General features: G+C 35.0%; 1 long non-coding RNA gene across 1 annotated transcript in view; it reads left to right on the forward strand.

Moving 5' to 3' along the window:
• The first annotated feature begins 2559 nt into the window (after window positions 1-2559).
• LOC308670345 overlaps window positions 2560-17879 on the forward strand; it is a 60946-nt gene continuing 45626 nt past the window's right edge. Inside the window, exon 1 of the long non-coding RNA XR_014027002.1 lies at window positions 2560-2759. This is a non-coding gene — a long non-coding RNA (uncharacterized lncRNA). The remainder of the gene's footprint in view (window positions 2760-17879) is intronic.

A 17879-nucleotide genomic window follows, 5' to 3' on the forward strand; every position in this document is an offset into this window, starting at 1 on the left:
GTCAAGGTAGGTCTTGATTAGGCCATCATGAGAGGCCAGAAGGGATTGTCAAAAAGATAAAGAATGGGGACAGTTAAATATTACAGCCACTTTAAGGACAGGGTATTCCAACATGTGTGTAGTTGAATTAAATACTCTTGGATTTTAAAAAGTTTTTAACCCTACTTTTTCAGAATAGAGAATAGTACACTAACTATTGTTGCAAACCTTTTTATTCTATTTTTACCAAAAGGGAAAATTTTGGTAAAATCTAGGAAGCAAATCTAGTTTCCTTTTGATTTAAAGAGTGGTTTCATACAATTCTCAAATAATATATTTGGGTGGTGTAATCTCTCTGACGCTCTTTGAGAAGCAATTCCACCCACCCACAATTAGAAAAGTTAAGCAGTTACATTGCTTGTGCCGTGGTTCTAATCTTGGTATAGTCCACTTATATAAGGGGCATTTAAGCTGTCCAGTAAGGATTTTGGGTATCATAGCTGAAATATATATAGTGAGATAAAAGTATTCAGCTATATGAAAATAATAATGCTTGTCTTCTTATGACATAAATGTTTTCAGTTCTCTTTACAGTACATGTGTACAGTACAGTACTTTGCTACAGTACTTGTGTTCAGAATGTGTTTAAATGACTAATGTGGGATTTGTTTCTGATTAATGGTATGGCAAATAAAGAGTAGATGATTTTGTTTGTATCACTGGATGCACTGAATGAAAGCTTTAGGAGAAGGTGAAATATATTAGCTGTAGAACAAGTAGACTACATATTAAGGAAAAGTCGTAACTCATCTAGGCAAGGAAGTTGAGAAATATTCTACTTTCTTCTAGTAGTTTGGATGAGCAGATACTAAGAATACTAAGAAATGTCACTGGACACTACTTGGAACAGATAGACTTGAGTCAGTGTGGTGCTATAAAGCTATATCTTCAAGTTTGTCAGTGCTATTTTCTTGTTTGCAAAACAGCATTTGCATAGTGATGATACTGGATAACACTATTAAAACAAGTTTGGGTTAATATGACAAATGGATACATTTGAGAAACACTGACTCACATATTTGAGAAATTACATTTTTTAACAGGCTGACCCTGCCAATTTGAGCTACTTGAAGAAGCAACAGGGTATCTATGAAATAGATTTTTTTCAACTATGAAAAGTTTATGTTTTTTTAGAATATCTTTTATACTTTTTAATTTTATCATAAAATATGCTTTGGAAATTTATTGTTCTTTTCTTTAAAAATGTGCATTAAAATGGCTTGGCCAAGATTCATTGTTTTGAATTATATTGTTTATCTTTACTGTGGAACATTTTATCTTTTAAAACTGAAGGTATATTATAGAACATCCCATGTAATAGGTTCACTTAGGAAAGAGCACATATGTCTTCCTTTTATTAACAACAATCCATTGTGATCCTTTCCATGTAAGAATAAAACACTGCTCAAGTCATACTCTCAAAGTTCTTCTCAAATTCCACTGCTTTTTTAAAAGGATATGTTAAAACAAAAATGAATATATACAACATAATACCAATCTGATCTCAAACTTTCTCTGAAGATTTTGAATGTGCAGTGCTAGGACTCTATCCTGTGATTTTTAAAAAGTGTAAATCTTCATATTATTTTCTTCTCATTTTGTCTTTGCTATTCATTCTTTTACTTTTATTTGGAAGGAGAATTACTTGTAGCTTATAAATTCCAAAGCTGAGGGACACCATTTATAAATAAATTAGTGGGTTCAATCTGTTGGGGAATAAATATTTTTTCTTGATGAAATATTCATTTAGAAATATAATGGATACAGTTCATACTGTAATGAAAAATGAGTTATTAGTGAAAAATTCTTACTTGCATACAGATATCATTTGGAATATAATAAGACTGCACTCAGCAATAGGAAATAGTTTGAAGGCTAAAGATCAGCCAACATACACTGGGCTACAAGTAGCATAAATTATTTAGACATTTTTCACAGGATTTTTCAGTTCCTTAAAGTACCACCTTTTTTCTTGAACGTAATAATTTTCATTATGCAATCGTGTTTTTTTAAGAATACACGTGTATGTGCGCACACAGACAAATACGATTTCTTGCTTTCTTGTGAAGGAAAAAAAATACCTAGCCATGTACCAAACATTGCATTTACCCCCAATAGAGGTGCAGAGGATTATGGAGGGTTAAAAATAAATTCAGGCTCAGTGGTTGTTGAGATCTGCTAGAGACTGCGAGGCTGGTTGCAGCTCAGTCCGGGGAACAATAGGTACCTGTATTCTGCATGGACCACTGGGCAGGGACCAAGCAATCTGGGAAAAGCTTTGCCTACGCTGAGGCTTTCTCTCCGGGAGAATGCATAATGAGAGCTCCACTTTCCCGCGGAGCGGAAGCGAGGAAGGCGAGAAGGAATCCCGGCGCTTGCATGAGGAGGGGCCGACTGATCTTTAATCGTTTCTAGCCAGCCTTGGCTTTGGCCTGAACGTGAGGTTCTCGGTCTAGAACTCGGCGGACTGGCTTTCCACTTGCTACTTCAGTCAGACACTACCGCCGCAAGAAGAAGCAGCAGCACATGCCGCGTCTCGCCTCTTCCAGACAGGCGCGCGCGCGCTCACGCCTCCCCCCCCCCACCCCCGCTGGTCTGAGCAGGCAGCTTAAGTGTCACCGCTATAACCGAGCCCAGTGCAGCACCCGTCGCCATGGTGTGAAGAGGGGGCCCCGGGAGATGATAGCAACGAAGGAGCTTCGGTCGGCTTTCAAGTTGGGGTAAGGGAGAGTCTTTATTTCCCTCGGACTTTTAGAGTCCTGGAAGAGTAGGGTTTTATTCTACGCTTACCTTATTTCCAGGGTGAAGCTCTTTGCAAAGCCCCGGATCGTAGGCATACATTGTCTATGCAGAAACTGACTTGCCCCGCTTTTTCGGAGATGAGAACTCTTCGAATTCGAGTGGCTTTCTGATTCGGCAGCCAGAATGGATTGTTTTCTTTCTTTCTTTCTTTTTCTTTCTTTTTGCAGAAGGGAGGGTATGGTCTTCGGAGTAGAGAGTGCTTACTTGTTCATTAGGGTTCAGAGTGAAAAATGTTCCTTTCGCCCCCATTTTTACTTTTTTACACCCTTGCCTGTCCTGAGGTCAGAGACTTTTTAAAAATTAATGAACTTCCCTGCCGAGTTCAAATAATATCTAATCTACAAAGGCTGCAGCAGAGGATGTCATGATCTCAGGGATATTTTTCACACAGGTGGGAAGTTTAAACTTAAATATTTTTCCCCCTGAGTATATTATTTGGAAGTATGCATTAGAAAAGCGTAGAAAAATGGCAACTATTCAAAATATTAGCACAATGAAATGTTAACAAAACACATTGTAGTGCATAACAGAACTAGGCAGGGGTTTATTTTGAACTCCATAAATAAATAATACAGTGATTCTCCCTACATCATAGGTTTGTAGTGGATTATTGTAAGCAATTTCCTAAATATGTAATTCAGAGAAATCCATAACAATTGAGGAAAAAGCAGTTTGGACCATAAATTTTAAGTTATATTTTAAAAAGATGGCCAAGAAAGTTAGCAAAAGAAATTGAATTACACAGTAAAACACAAAACAGCTTTGAAAGTCCAATATATGCCTTTTGTTATTTATAGTGATGAAATAAAAGCCACAAATTATTGTTAGTTAAAAATATAGCTAGGACTAGCTACAGCAAACAATCCTTTTAAATGTCCTAACAGATTCAGCAAAATACTAGATATGGTATAGAATAAGTTATTATCTTGTATTGGTTGTAAAATATAGCAAGGAATCAATTTGAAACCAGTTTGTATTATGATCTGTTAGAGACATGCATTATAGTTAATCACCCATTTTAAGTTGAATTTTAAGGTCTTTTATGTTATTATGTAATTAAGCTTCATGGAAAAATAATGTTGAGATTTGGTTTGCTTTGAAATGTATTCATTTCAGCTGGAATGTATGATATTTATTCGATGTGGTGCAAGGACAAGAAAATACCTATTGTGATGGGCTTAGGAGGTTCTAATTTTTTTAATTTTTATTTTCACACCCCATAAAATTAAAGAGACATTGCAGCTCTTTTTAGTGATTGCTTAAGTCTTTCTAAATGTTTAAAATACTGTTTTTGGTTGCTATGGCCAGTCTGACCTCTGTTTGCCATTTTAAGGACTAAGGCAACCCTTTTTTACATTAATTCCATTTACCTTGATTTATGTCTAAAATTGTGACTAAATGTCTTTGTTTCCAAGTGATAAATGTGGTGTGTATTAATCATTTATTAGAAGTAAACACTGCTGTCCTACTCAAAATACATTTTGTTCTGAGTTAATTGTATGGAACAAGCCACTCTCAGCAAACAACTATCTATTTTAAAGAGCCACTGAAAACTTGGCTCCAGAAGGAGGAAATTGGCATTTACTTTCTATTTCATCGGTGTTTCGTTTCTGATATTTGATGATGAGACTGCATGTAAACTAAAATGAATGGCTAGCGTTCCATTTTACATCCAGCCAGATGTATATTGGGTCAATTTTGTATATGTATTCCATAACATCCCCCACATAGTGTTTGTCCACTATTTTATTATCACTGTATAAAAGAGATGTAAATAGAAGTATTCTTCTGATAGAGGCTCACTGAATAGTTCATTGAATACCATCAGATTTTGTTCTTACAAAATATGTTCACCCTATTTAATGTCCCTTGCATATTAGAAAATCTCTTTCAGATAGATTTAGTTTTTTTATATGTTTTTCCCCCCAGTACAAACTGCTTATTGAGAAAATAGAGCAGGGCTCCCCGCCCCTTAGATGAAAATTACTGGTTTGACTTGTTGTTTGGGTTTTGTATGCCAGGCTAATATAATAATGATCTCAGGCTAGCAGAGAAAATGATTTGGCAGTTTCAGATGCCTGAAAAACACATTAATGCTTAACGTTTACCTTAAATCAATTAGCTAAAATTGCAAATGTAGATGCAGTGTGGTCCTAATGCATTACCAGTAAAATTTTTATTTAAATAGCAAGTACACAAACTAATATTTTTAAAGAATATATTTTCTTTAACTTGCAGGAAGAAGTGCATGATTAGTCCCATTGATTTTAGGGGTCCACTCTATGTCTAGATGCAAGGTATTAGCTAATGGTTTTCAAAACTGACTGCTATCCCCCAATTGGGCATCAATTAGGAGACCATAGTAGTCTTTTAATATTGTAATAAGAGTTGTCCTGTTGAATAATGTTTTATGATTTAAGGAACGTTTTGTTTAAAGCACGTATAACCATGATAAGATACTTAATTCTGTTGTATATCATGTAAAATTGAAAGTATAATTGAAGGTGTTTGAGATTTTAGATTATAAATATGATGCTTCTTCAAGAAGGTCAGTAGATGAAGACTTCAAAATGTTCAATATAGAAGGAGACAAATTTAGTTAATAAATGCCATGCATTAGTCTTCAGATTAACAGACTTTGGAAGTTGGGTCTTTTAGAATATTATTCAGTATTAGATGAATTGAAGTATATAATGGGACTGTTAAGGATTATATAGGTAGAATTATGATATATGAAGCTTGAAGTGAAGGAATTTACCCTAATCAAAACAAAGAAAAGAATCCCTCCAGCGAAAGAAAAGCTCAAGGGAATATAAATTGCACCTTGTTCAAAGTCTGATTACAACTAAACTATAAACTTACCAAAAAAAGCACACCGTTCTATCATGTATTAATGATATTTATTTGGTAAATAGTTACTTTCAAATATATTCACAGTGAAATAGTTATAAATTAAGAGTTTAATAGCATTTTTGGTTGAAAGATTGTCATCATGAAGAAAGGCGGGATATCCAAGAAATCACAGTCATTTCTAAATATGCAAAGTGGTACATATTTGATTTGCCCTTCTGAAACCAATGCATGAGGTGAAACATTATAAAGGTATAAATGTGTGAACTTGCAAATGAAAATATATGTACAAAATGTATGTATTAACAACAGGCATGCATAAAAAAAAGCACATGCACATGTAACACATACATATCCTGCATTAGGGAAATTGCTTACAAAGCTGCATTGACAAACATATGTATTTTAAAACAAAAATGCGTAAGACTGTATATCTCTATCAGAAAGGATTACAAAGAAAGAGAATCAAGTTGGAAAAAAGATAAATAAACAAATTCAAAATACCTAAATCATTTATTCCTACTTGTGTAAATCAGTGGTTAGAAAACAGGCAGTTATTTCTTGATATCACAAACCAAGAGGAAATACTTCATAATTAACTGAAACACATAATGCTGTTTTTAAATATGTATTGTAACTCTTCTTGATGATGTATGTACATTTTCATCTTTTGTATGTTTACTTAAAATATTAAGTGATAGAATTACACTGTCTCTATTAACTGGTGCCAGATACAGCACCATTGATTAATGTAACAACAGAAGATGCTGTTTAAGCATTTCAGCTGTCACCTTTATATTGGATTTCATCAGTTGCACTACAGATGTATATACCACTAATTATTCTTATGTTTTGACTTTCTGTAATTTGTGAACTAAGTCTTACATTTCCCATTATCTTTTCATCTTTGTAGGCTTATACTGCCTTCTGTTTCTGAAGTATAATATTGTTAGGCATATGTGTATTCGTGAAACATGTGGAGAGTCAATTGAGTAGGAGTGTGTTAAAGCTCCTTCATTAAATGAAAGCATATTAAACATTATATCTTGTTAATTTGTTTAATACAACATTGCCAGCATCCCACGTCTGTGCTTTAGAAATGTTATAAATACTACATCTGAAATCTCTGAAGTCAGATTTATATGTAAACATGTAACTCGATGTTCAAAATGCTACCTCCCTCATTCTCTCTGATACATAGCCAAAGAAGATACAACAGAAATGCTGTATTCATTCACTTTCTTAACAGAAGTGTTTTTGTTCACACTTCCAATTTGACATTCATTTTAAGCAGGGCAATCCTCTTTCCCATTTTTTTTGATTGTTCGGTTTTTCTCCATCCTTCTTTTCTTCTCCAGCTATTACTTTAGGTTTGTTTTCAAAGAGTATTTTTAAATTTCAGGTTCTCCCAAGCATGTTGATACTATCTTCTCTTTATCCTCAGTGAAGCTATTCTGGCTCCTTTTGTATTGGCACAAATTACATGATTTTATTAATGAGTTCAATTTTTGATTTCTTTGAACTTACCAGTTCTGTATTTCTTTAGATTTTTTCTGCTTATATGGTCATGACTTTGTATTCTGAGTGTGCATGTAACAATTCTTTGCAATTGGCTGCCAGGTTAAAACATAGAGCATGGTAATGCCCATTAAATATTAAATATTTAACTATTCTGACTTGAGAAGCCAGGGAAGTATGACATTTCTTCCTGTTCCTCTTAGTAGTTTTACTGCACTTTTGCTCGTTCCTTCTGGAATGAGTAAGGCTCCATGAAGAAAAGATTCAGGTTAGAACATGGGCAAGAAAAACAGAATAGTTTTCTCTCATCATTTTTATATAAAAGTAATTATGTGCTGTTCCATCACATTACAAATCTTAGTGGTTTTGAATTACCGTCCAGTAATGCAAATGAGCATTGTGTTATGTCTAATGCAATGTTATTGCAAGTTATTTATGTGAAGAGAATTATTGCTTCACAACTACCCAACACAGATTTCTTCCAAATCCTTCTGCTCTTGATTTCTTCCCTTTCAGTCCCATCCATACACAAAGCCTAGGCCCTAACTGGATGTCCTGTTTTGTGTTAGATGTTAGAAAAATCCTTTTCTATATAATCATTCCAGTTTGAAATTCCTACTTTCTTCTTCTTGGCCAGAAAAATACTCCACCTATGATTTTGTTTTGCATACTTTACTGTATATCTAAATTGCACTGTACAGAAATATTAGTAGTGATGAGCAAACTCAGAGAATGTAGTGGTCTTCTTGTATTGCCCTTTGGCATACTGTTATTAATGTTTCAATTTAGAGTATTCCTCTGACTACCAGATACCCAATGACTTTCATTAAAACAAGATCTAGAAGGGGAATCCTGGGAAATATTATCAATTCTTCATGAAGATCAAAGCACTGAACTTCTGCACATATCCTTTGAAGCTTATTAAATTAAAATACATAATATTATTATGCAGATGATACCACTCTAATGGCAGAAAGTGAAGAAGAACTAAAGAGCCTCTTGTTGCGGGTGAAGAAGGAGAGTGCAAAAGTTGGGTTGAAACTTAACATTAAGAAAACCAAGACCCTCTCAACATTAAGAAAACCATCCGGCCCTCTCAATTCCTGGCAAATAGATGGGGAAGAAATGGAGGTAGTGACAGATTTTGTTTTCCTGGGCTCCAGGGTCACTGCAGATGGGGACTGTAGCCAAGAAATTAAAAGACGCTTGTTCCTGGGGTGGAAAGCCATGGCAAATCTAGACAGCACATTAAAAAGCAGAGACATCACCCTGCCAACAAAAGTGCGTATAGTCAAGGCTATGGCCTTCCCAGTTGCAATGTATGGCAGTGAAAGTTGGACCATAAGAAAGGCTGAGCGCCAAAGAATTGAGGCCTTTGCACTGTGGTGCTGGAGGAGACTCCTGCGAGTCCCTTGGACTGCAAGGCGATCAAACCAGTCAGTCCTAGAGGAGATCAACCCTGACTGCTCTTTAGAAGGCCAGATCCTGAAGCTAAAACTCAAATACTTTGGCCACCTAATGAGAAGGAAGGACTCACTAGAGAAGAGCCTAATGCTGGGAAAGATCGAGGGGAATAGAAGAAGGGGACGACAGAGAATGAGGTGGCTGGATGGAGTCACTGAAGCAGTAGGCGTGAGCTTAAATGGACTCCAGAAGATGGTAGAGGACAGGAAGGCCTGGAGGAACGTTGTCCATAGGGTCGCGATGGGTCAGACACGACTTCGCAGCTAACAACAACAACAATATTATTACCTGACTATAGATAATGTTTCCTTATTTTGAAGAACTATTTGAACTTAAGTTCTACTTTTTGAAGTCTTTATGAATTTATATTTTTCTCCTTAGTCCCTAAAAGTAATTATTTGTTCCTAATCAAATATTAGTAATAATATTCCTTCTTGATATACAATGTACATTTTTTCCATTTAATGTTCATTATCCATTGTCAATACAATTTTGAATCTACCATATTATATTACCTTTTTATGCATTGTATAATAAAGGTTTTAGGAAAATGATTTATTTTTTATAACAACTTTCTTCTAATATTTTGTGTGTTTTTTCCTCTCCTATTTCATTCATATATATATGTCAAGTGTGTAAATCCAGAAAACAACCAAGATTAAATATGTTATGTAAACATAGCCATCAAGTCAGAACCCTTTGTTAGAAAACTGATGTTTTAATGTTCATTATAATTAGAGAGCCAAACAAGCAATCTATTTGTTGTTTCCACCCTTTCACCCTGTTTGCCTGTATTGATAGGAAAGATATGACTTTCTTCCCATTCACTAGAACAGGGGTGTCAAACTGCAGGCCGGACGCGTCATCCGGCAGCCGCACCCACCCCATTGCTGGCAATGGCAAAAAGGCTCTGATACATTGCGCGATGTCACATGATGTCGTGAGTTTGACATGTCTGCACTAGAAGAATAAGGTTGGAGGAAGGGATTATAGAGATCAGTAGGTATAGTTATGGATTGGGAACCTGTGTTTTCTTTATTATTATTTTTGAGGGGTAGAGTTTATTACTTTGTGCTATTATTATTATAGCACAGGTAGTCCTCAACTACAAAAATTCATTTAGTGACTGTTTAAAGTTACAATGACACTGAAAAAGTGACATATGACTATTTTTACACTTACAACCATTGTAGCATTTCCATGGACTCATGATCAAAATTTACATGCTTAGCAACTGACTTATATTTATGATGGTTGCAATAACCCAGGGTCATGTGATTACCTTTCATCACCTTCTGACAAGCAAAGTCAATGGGGAAGCCAGATTCACTTAACTAACAACTGCAGTGATTCACTTAACAACTGTGGCAAGAAAGGTTGTAAAATGGGGCCAAACTCACTTAACAAATGTTTATCATCAGAAATTTGGACTCAGTTGTGATCATAATTTGAGGACTACTTGTATTGTTGTTAACCTCCCAGACTTGTGTGTCACAAGGTGGGCAGCTGTATAAATCTTTTAAATAAAATAACACTATGAAGAGGAACTCTAACTATACTGGTTGAATATATAGTTACAGTTAGAAACTATATATTATGATCAGCTCTTTGGTTACATAGAACAGAGGTCCCCAACCCTCAGTCTGTGGACCTGTACCGGGCCACGGCATGCCAGCAACCGGTCCGCACAAACAAGCAAAGCCCCATCTGTGGATGCAGGCTGCACACAAAGCCATGCACTCTCCAATCCACGGAAAAACTTTTCTCCATGCAACCAGTCCCTGGTGCCCAAAAGGTTGGGGACCTCTGACATGGAATATTGTAAATATGTTCAACAAAATACAGTTCTATTTTGTCTTTAGAAGACATTTATTAATATAAGAAAGTCACAAACAGAACAGCCAAAGTCTTCCTTTCAGATTATTGGGCCTTGATCCTATAAACTATCATATACTGTCAAGACCTATCCTTATTTTAAAGTTAATCAGTTCAGAATCTTTTTTTTTTTTTTGCAGTTCAAAAAATGTAACAGGACGTCTTCCAACTAAATATACAGTAAAAATATTATATGAATGAGAAACCTGGACTCAGATGAGAATATAAAGAACAAGATTGAATATTCTGGTATGTTTTCTCTATAATCTTCTTCAGACTTGTGAAAGTTTTATGTAAGTTTTTATTTGTTCTGTCAGTGTTTATTTATTTTTATCCTATATTTATTATTTTTATAAATAACTCAAGGCAGCCAACATATGTAATATTCCTCCTTCTTCCTTTTCCCCCCACAACAACCCTGTGAGGTGGGTTAGGCTGAGAGAATGACAGGCCAGTTAATTTTCATTCCTAAGGCAGGACTAGAACTCACAATCTCCTGGTTTGTAGGTCAGCATCTTAGCCACTAGTCCAAACTAGCTTTAGATCAGACATGTCAAACTCGTGACATCACGTGACGTCGCACAACATATTGGGACGGTTTTGCCATTGCCAGCAATGGGGTGGGCACGGCTTCCTCACGATGCAACCAGCCCGTGGGCCAGCAGTTTGACACCCCTGCCTAGATGTTAATCTAGTTTAGAAGTTAAGGATAATTAAAACACATTTCTAATTTTCATAGGCTTGGTTCATTCTAACATGTCTCCCATATCCCCTTATCTAATTTACAGATTTAGAAAAGAAACTTCTAATTCTTGTAATAAAACATTAACTGTACATGCAAGTGAGTACAGATGTGTTGTAATAATATATTTGGGTCACATCAAATGTAAATTTCTATTTAGGGTTAGTGCTTCTTTGGCATGAAGATTCACAATATGACTAGGTTCTTGCTTGCCAGTAGTAATTATAGTGGCTGCTCAAGAGAAGAGAGGGGAAGAACACATAGCTGTTCCATTCTATAATCAAGATTTTCCCATCATGCAGATGTAGTCTGAAATATTAATAAGTAAATTAACATCACAGCAGGGCTACATAGGGGTGAATGATTTAGCTAGTTTCTTATGTCTGTTATGCTTACATGTATTATCTATAAGACCAGAAATACTAAAATGTTCTTTCTCAGGAAATAATGCATTTTATTTTCTTTGAAAATCAAGAATCTGATACCTCTTTTGAGCAAGAATCATGTTAAAATAGTATATACAAATGCAGTGTCAAAATCAAGACAGACAATATTCCTCTCTGTTCTGTGCTATTTTGGTATACCTATAATTTTGTGTTCAGTTCTGGGCCACATTTTAGGAAGAACTGTTGACAAAACATACAAAGGAAAATAGCGAAGATGATAAGGGGCCTCAAAAGAAAAAATACAACAGATTATTGAAGATGTTGGATAGGCTTAGCAGGAAAAAAGAAGTCTGTAGTATATATGTTAGCTCTTAAAAATTGTCATGGAGAAGTTCAAAGTTGTTCCAGATGGTAGGATACGTTACAGTGGGTTTAAGTGATAAAGAAATTTTGGTTGGATATCAGAAACAAATTTCTAGCAGTAATAGTTATTTAACAATGGAACAAATTGCTCTGTGAAGTTGTAGATTCTCGTTTACTTGAAGTATTTAAACAGAGTATGGATGGCCAACTGTTAAAGATGTTGTAATAGTGAATTTTTGCACTAGCCAGGGATTGGTAGATGATCTCAGAGGCCACCTCTAAACCTTATATTATTTGATTGTTTAGAAGCAAATTTGATGTAGTAGCATTCATACAATTAGTACTTGCATGAATGTTGAAAATTCAGTTACAGGCATTCTGCCAGCTGATTACTAATGGTAGTACTTAACCCAAACATCAGTTACATATTAGATATGGGGAAGCTAATTATGCAGAAGATCATAGTCCTTAAACATGTACTGGGAGATGAACAGCTAAGTGATGACAGAAGAGAGAAACTCTCAATGCCTTTTGGCAAAATATGTTAAGTTACAGGAGATAACTCAAGTCGTTGCTTAGTCTACTCCATAACTACCATTAATATTTTGCTAGTAGTATAAAGTATTAGTAAGAAACTAAATTGCAATTAATGTAGCTTATTCTGTATCTTTCTCCCATGACACAATTTTAACCTGATTAATTCTTAATGTAATGTTTCCTAGAAGAGGTGTAAAGTTCGGTCTCAAATTTGGTAACTATAAGATAATGCCTTAGAACAGAGGTCCCCAACCTTTTGGGCACCAGGGACTGGTTGCATGGAGAAAGGTTTTTCCACGGACCGGAGAGTATATGGTTTTGTGTGCTGCCTGCATCCCGCGGATGGGGCTTTGCTTGTTTGTGCGGACCGATTGCTGGCATGCCGCGGCCCAGTACTGGTCCATGGACTGGGGGTTGGGGATCCCTGCCTTAGAAATTAACAAAATCAATCATTAGTAGACCTTAAGGACAACATTAAAAAGGGTAGCTGCAAAAAGTGGAAAATATTTGCTATCACTGCAAACATCTTTATACAAGTTGGTCATATTGATGTCTGGAAAAACAGATTTTTCATTCAAATGAATGAAATACTATGTTTCTACTTGAAAAAAATCAGAATTGTGACATATGTTCAAATTACATTCCGTATTATGGATCACCTTTAGGGTTACAGATAAGAGGCACTATTTTTTATTGCTTCCATTTTTTCCTAGGTGGGAGATTTAGTCAGTGATGGGAGACAGTAGGATGCTGCAGATTTTAGTTAACCTTAGCTGTTCAATATTTATATGAAACTATTAGGAGAAACTATTAGGAGAAATCATATATTAATTTAGGATGAGATGTTAACATATGCTATTGATATAATTCCACACCCAGATAAACCTAACATGCATTGGAGAATTTGACCACATGTTTAAAGATTTGTGTGTGGGAGTGCTAAATGGAAGAAGCTGAAATTGAGCTCTTGCAAAGCTGGGATGCTATCCGCAAACGCCTAACTGTCGGTCAGCTCCTATTCTGATTCTGAATGAAGTTGTTGAATTTAGATTTTAGAAAAGTTTCTGAATGCAATTTCAAGAGTTAGGGTTAACCCTAACTTACAAAGCCATGGTTCCTAAATTGTGCTATGGTATTCTGACACCCCACAGCAAACTCACAGGAGTGCTGCAGAATATTTTAGTATTGAATAAATGGAAATGTTAGAGTTGACTGTGATGCCCCAGGATGCCCTGGCCATGAAAAAGTCGCTGAGATGTTAAGGAAAACCAGGAAAGTTTGGGAATCTCTGTTATAATGGATAACATGCTTGTCTCTCAGATATTTTCAGGAATGATTGCTTCAGGTAGAACTTACCCATCCCATTAACTTATACTAGCAAGGCCTCTTTGTGTGCAAATAGTTAATGGGGCAGAGAAAGTTGTGCTTCTCCATTGCTGTCTTTTTTTATTTGTAATAGCTTGCCCACAGAGGCTTGGTACGTGCCCACTCTGTGGGCTTTCAGGAAGGTGTAAAACAGCATAAGAATGTTGGGTATTTGTCATCATTAGATTTAGGTTGACTGTCAGCTTTTGTTGTTAATATGATAATAATATCAAGAGAATATATTTTACAACTTCATTATTTTAAAGTTTAATTTGTAAACTGTTGGGAGTTACATTAGAATAAAGTAGTATGTATTGGTGGTAAATAAATATATCCAGCTCTTTGATGTCATTTTATGTTTTGATTGTACCAGATATTTAATATTATTGTTATTGTTGCATATTTTAGGCGAACCTTTTCTTTATTTCTAATTTTCTATTTTTATTAAAAATATTTTTAAGTTCCTAAAAAGGTGCATTATATTGTCATGTATTTAGTTTCTAGGACATTTTTTTTAAAAATAGAAATCTGTGTTTGATTTTGTAAGAACACTTCTTACTATCAGACCTCATCTTTCCTCCTCATCTTCTGAAAGAATTTACTTTATTTTCTTTTCATTAAGAATTACTCAGTAATATCTACAAAACAATTTTGTATTTCATAGCAAATCATTTTCCTTCTAACACATATACTAACTGTTAAGAAAGTTCTTTTTCCAGAGAAGAGGAGCTTCAGAGTCTCCAGTACACACAAACACGTTATAAGTAGTAGACCTGTATTTAATGATGTTGACATTAGGAATTAAATATTCTGATATGGCTAATTTTCCTACTGTTTATTTCTTTCCATCCGTCCCCCCCATCCTTGGTTATGTGCATTTCTTTCTGATTGTTCCCATCCACTGCTCAAAACTATGGGATCAATAGCAGGTTTTCCTTCCTTGATCTAATTGGTCAGGCTGGTATTGGTTGGAGTATTTGGCCTATAAAACCAGTCTCAAGGGTCTTTACTCAGCTGATCCCTGTGGGGAGTGAACCATTGCATTATTAACAACTGAGCTCTTGAATGACTTGATATTTCTATGCAATTTCTGATAGTTATGAGAATACAAGCTGAATATGAGATGAAGCAAGTGCTGCCCTGCCCGAGATGAGAGGTAAGGACACAATAACAGCTAAAAGTTAGATCTGGAAAAAAAAATCAATTTCCCACAGCATTATGTTTGGAAAGCAGCTGTTTTGATAATCCAGCATAATTCCTAGAGTCCCTGGTCAGAGACTTTGAAATAGGAATCAATGACAAACCCCAAGACTGTCCTGAATGCTGGGTGCGATAGTTTCTATTGCAACAGAAGCGGAAGATCTCAAAGAATAACTGAGAAACTTACATATTCAACTACTGGATGCTAAGTTTATCTTGAAAATATTTTGGTCTTATTTTTTTACCTGTTCAGTTTCCTTTTTTGAAAAGTTATTAAAAAAGTAGTAGCAACAAGATATGGAAATAATCAAACATGCTGGTGCTGTTAACATTGTTCATAAATGCTTCTATTTTCTAAAACTGATAGTATAGTTAAACTTTGTATATTTTTATCAGTAAAATACTGGAGAATTTTCTCTTCAAACGTAGGGCTATCAGTTTAATAGTTGTTATACAAAGTGAGCTGTGTCTATTAAAAGGGGCTTGACAAATTCTGACAGATCAGTTACTATCAAGTTGTGTTTAAGCTCTAGTGTTACATTAATGTATGTTATTAAATTTAGGATTGCATTGTCTTAACATTTCCTATACTTCATATTATCATTTTAGGGGCACCAATACAACATAAAGCAATAAAATATCCAAATATGATCAATAGTACATGTTCTAAAACAAAAAGTGATTTCAATTCCAAAATGTGGAGAACAATAAGTAAATTGGTTTTTACAGTTCTAAAATCACTTATGGCAAACTTATAGTAATCAAAATTCATTGTAATGAAAATATATATGCATGTCTAGCAAGCCAGCAATTAACAAAAGAGGGTGATATCTTAATTTTATAGCTTCCCCTTATGCAGGGCCTGAGAAAGTTTGGATTGTGAAGATCAAGTTCAGCACTTCGAGTTAAATCTGTAAAGCTCCCCCCCCAAAGTGTCTATATGTTCAAATGAATATCATATGTACTGTGAGAGCTCTCTCTTCTCCCCCCCCCCCAAGAAAAAACAATATGACTAGTTCTGAACTATTCTTATAGGCTATAAGAATATAGGCTACTGTTACAGGACAAGCAATAAGTCATTGCATGTGGCAGAGAAAAAAATAATGACACACACATGCACACAGCCACAAGCAAACCCCCCCAATACACATATACAGACAATTCTTCCAGTACTCCTCAGAGTAAGGTGCATATATCTGGAATATTTTTTTTGTATTTCACATATCAGTTGCCCACATTTAATTAAACTACAAGCACATTCCTGATTGTATGGTCATATGCTAGGGATGGCTAGTCAACCACATCCAGCTGCTTGACAATTTGGTTTCACTTCAGAGCCACTCTTATCTCTAACTATTTAGATTTGGGAGTTCCTGTCAAACTAGTTTTTATAATTAAAGTTTAAAAAATACCATGATATATAGGATAATAATGGTTTTTAGTGAGTGTATATATAAACTTTTACACTGAACTTCTGTCACCTTTTGAAATAGCCTACTTAATGACAAGACATTTTTCCTTTTTAATAAAAATATATGCTCAGTTTTAAGAAAATAATGTATAGGTCAATAATCATTCCTTCTTTTTAGATTTATTGCAAGCATCTGATTGGCCACTGTTAAAGGCAAAATACTTATCATGAAATATAAATTTATATCCTTTCTTTTTTGTCATTTCCTACAATTAATATTATTTTACCTAGTTCCAGATAAATATATTTACTATTGAGACCAGATCAGATTGCTACCTTCCATTTTCGAAGGCGTTTGACTATGACTTTCAATTGCATATAACTTTTATGATTTTAGAGTTTAGAAAACATCAAACTACACTTTTTGAGCAACCAAGAGGTGAGATTTGTATTACTTATCATCTCTTATCTCAGCATTTTGAAACATCTATTTTTTTCTTCAGTCTTATTTCCTTCGAGCATACATGTTCCTATGTAGCTAATTGCTTCATTCACATTTCTGTGGGCTTGTTATAATTTTTATGAGTTTTCATCAAACTTTGTAACCAAAATACAAAGAGCCTTGGTGGAGCAGTTGGCTAATAGCTCCTTAAGTAACACCAGCTGCCTGCAATTAGTGCAGGTTCGCATCCCACCAGGCTCAAGGTTGACTCAGCCTTCCATCCTTCCGAGGTAGGTAAAATGAGGACCCAGACTGTTGGGGGCAATAAGCTGACTTTGTAATAATGCCGCTTGGGGGGGGAAAGCCCTAATAAGCAGGCATATACATAGAATGAAGGCTATTGCTAAGCACATTGGTTTGTGCTTAAATTGTAAGCTGCCCTGAGTCTTCGGAGAAGGGCGGGATATAAATGGGATTAAAATAAAAAAAAATACATTCAAATCCATTTCTCTATTTATAAATTCTCAAACATCAGAGCTGACACATTTCAGGAGTGCGGCAGTGAAAAAGAGTTTTCTGTCTTTGATTCACAAGCCCTTCATATGTTCATAATATGAACATATGCTTATTAATAATTTTGCTTTACATAATGTATAACATTTTCACTTTATGGATTTTATCTTTTTTTATCTATGTAGATATATTTTATGTGGGTAAACCAAATATAAACCAGTACATAATATGAATATGTGCTTATGAATACATTTGGTTTATACAGTGCATAATAATATATTTTCATTTTGTGGATTTCATCTTTTTTATCTATATAGACACATTTTAAGAGAGTAAACCAAATGGAAACCAGGTCTTGCAATATCTTAAAAT

Source organism: Vipera berus, assembly GCF_964194415.1.
Source record: "Vipera berus genome assembly, chromosome: 6".
Taxonomy (NCBI): Eukaryota; Metazoa; Chordata; class Lepidosauria; order Squamata; family Viperidae; genus Vipera; species Vipera berus.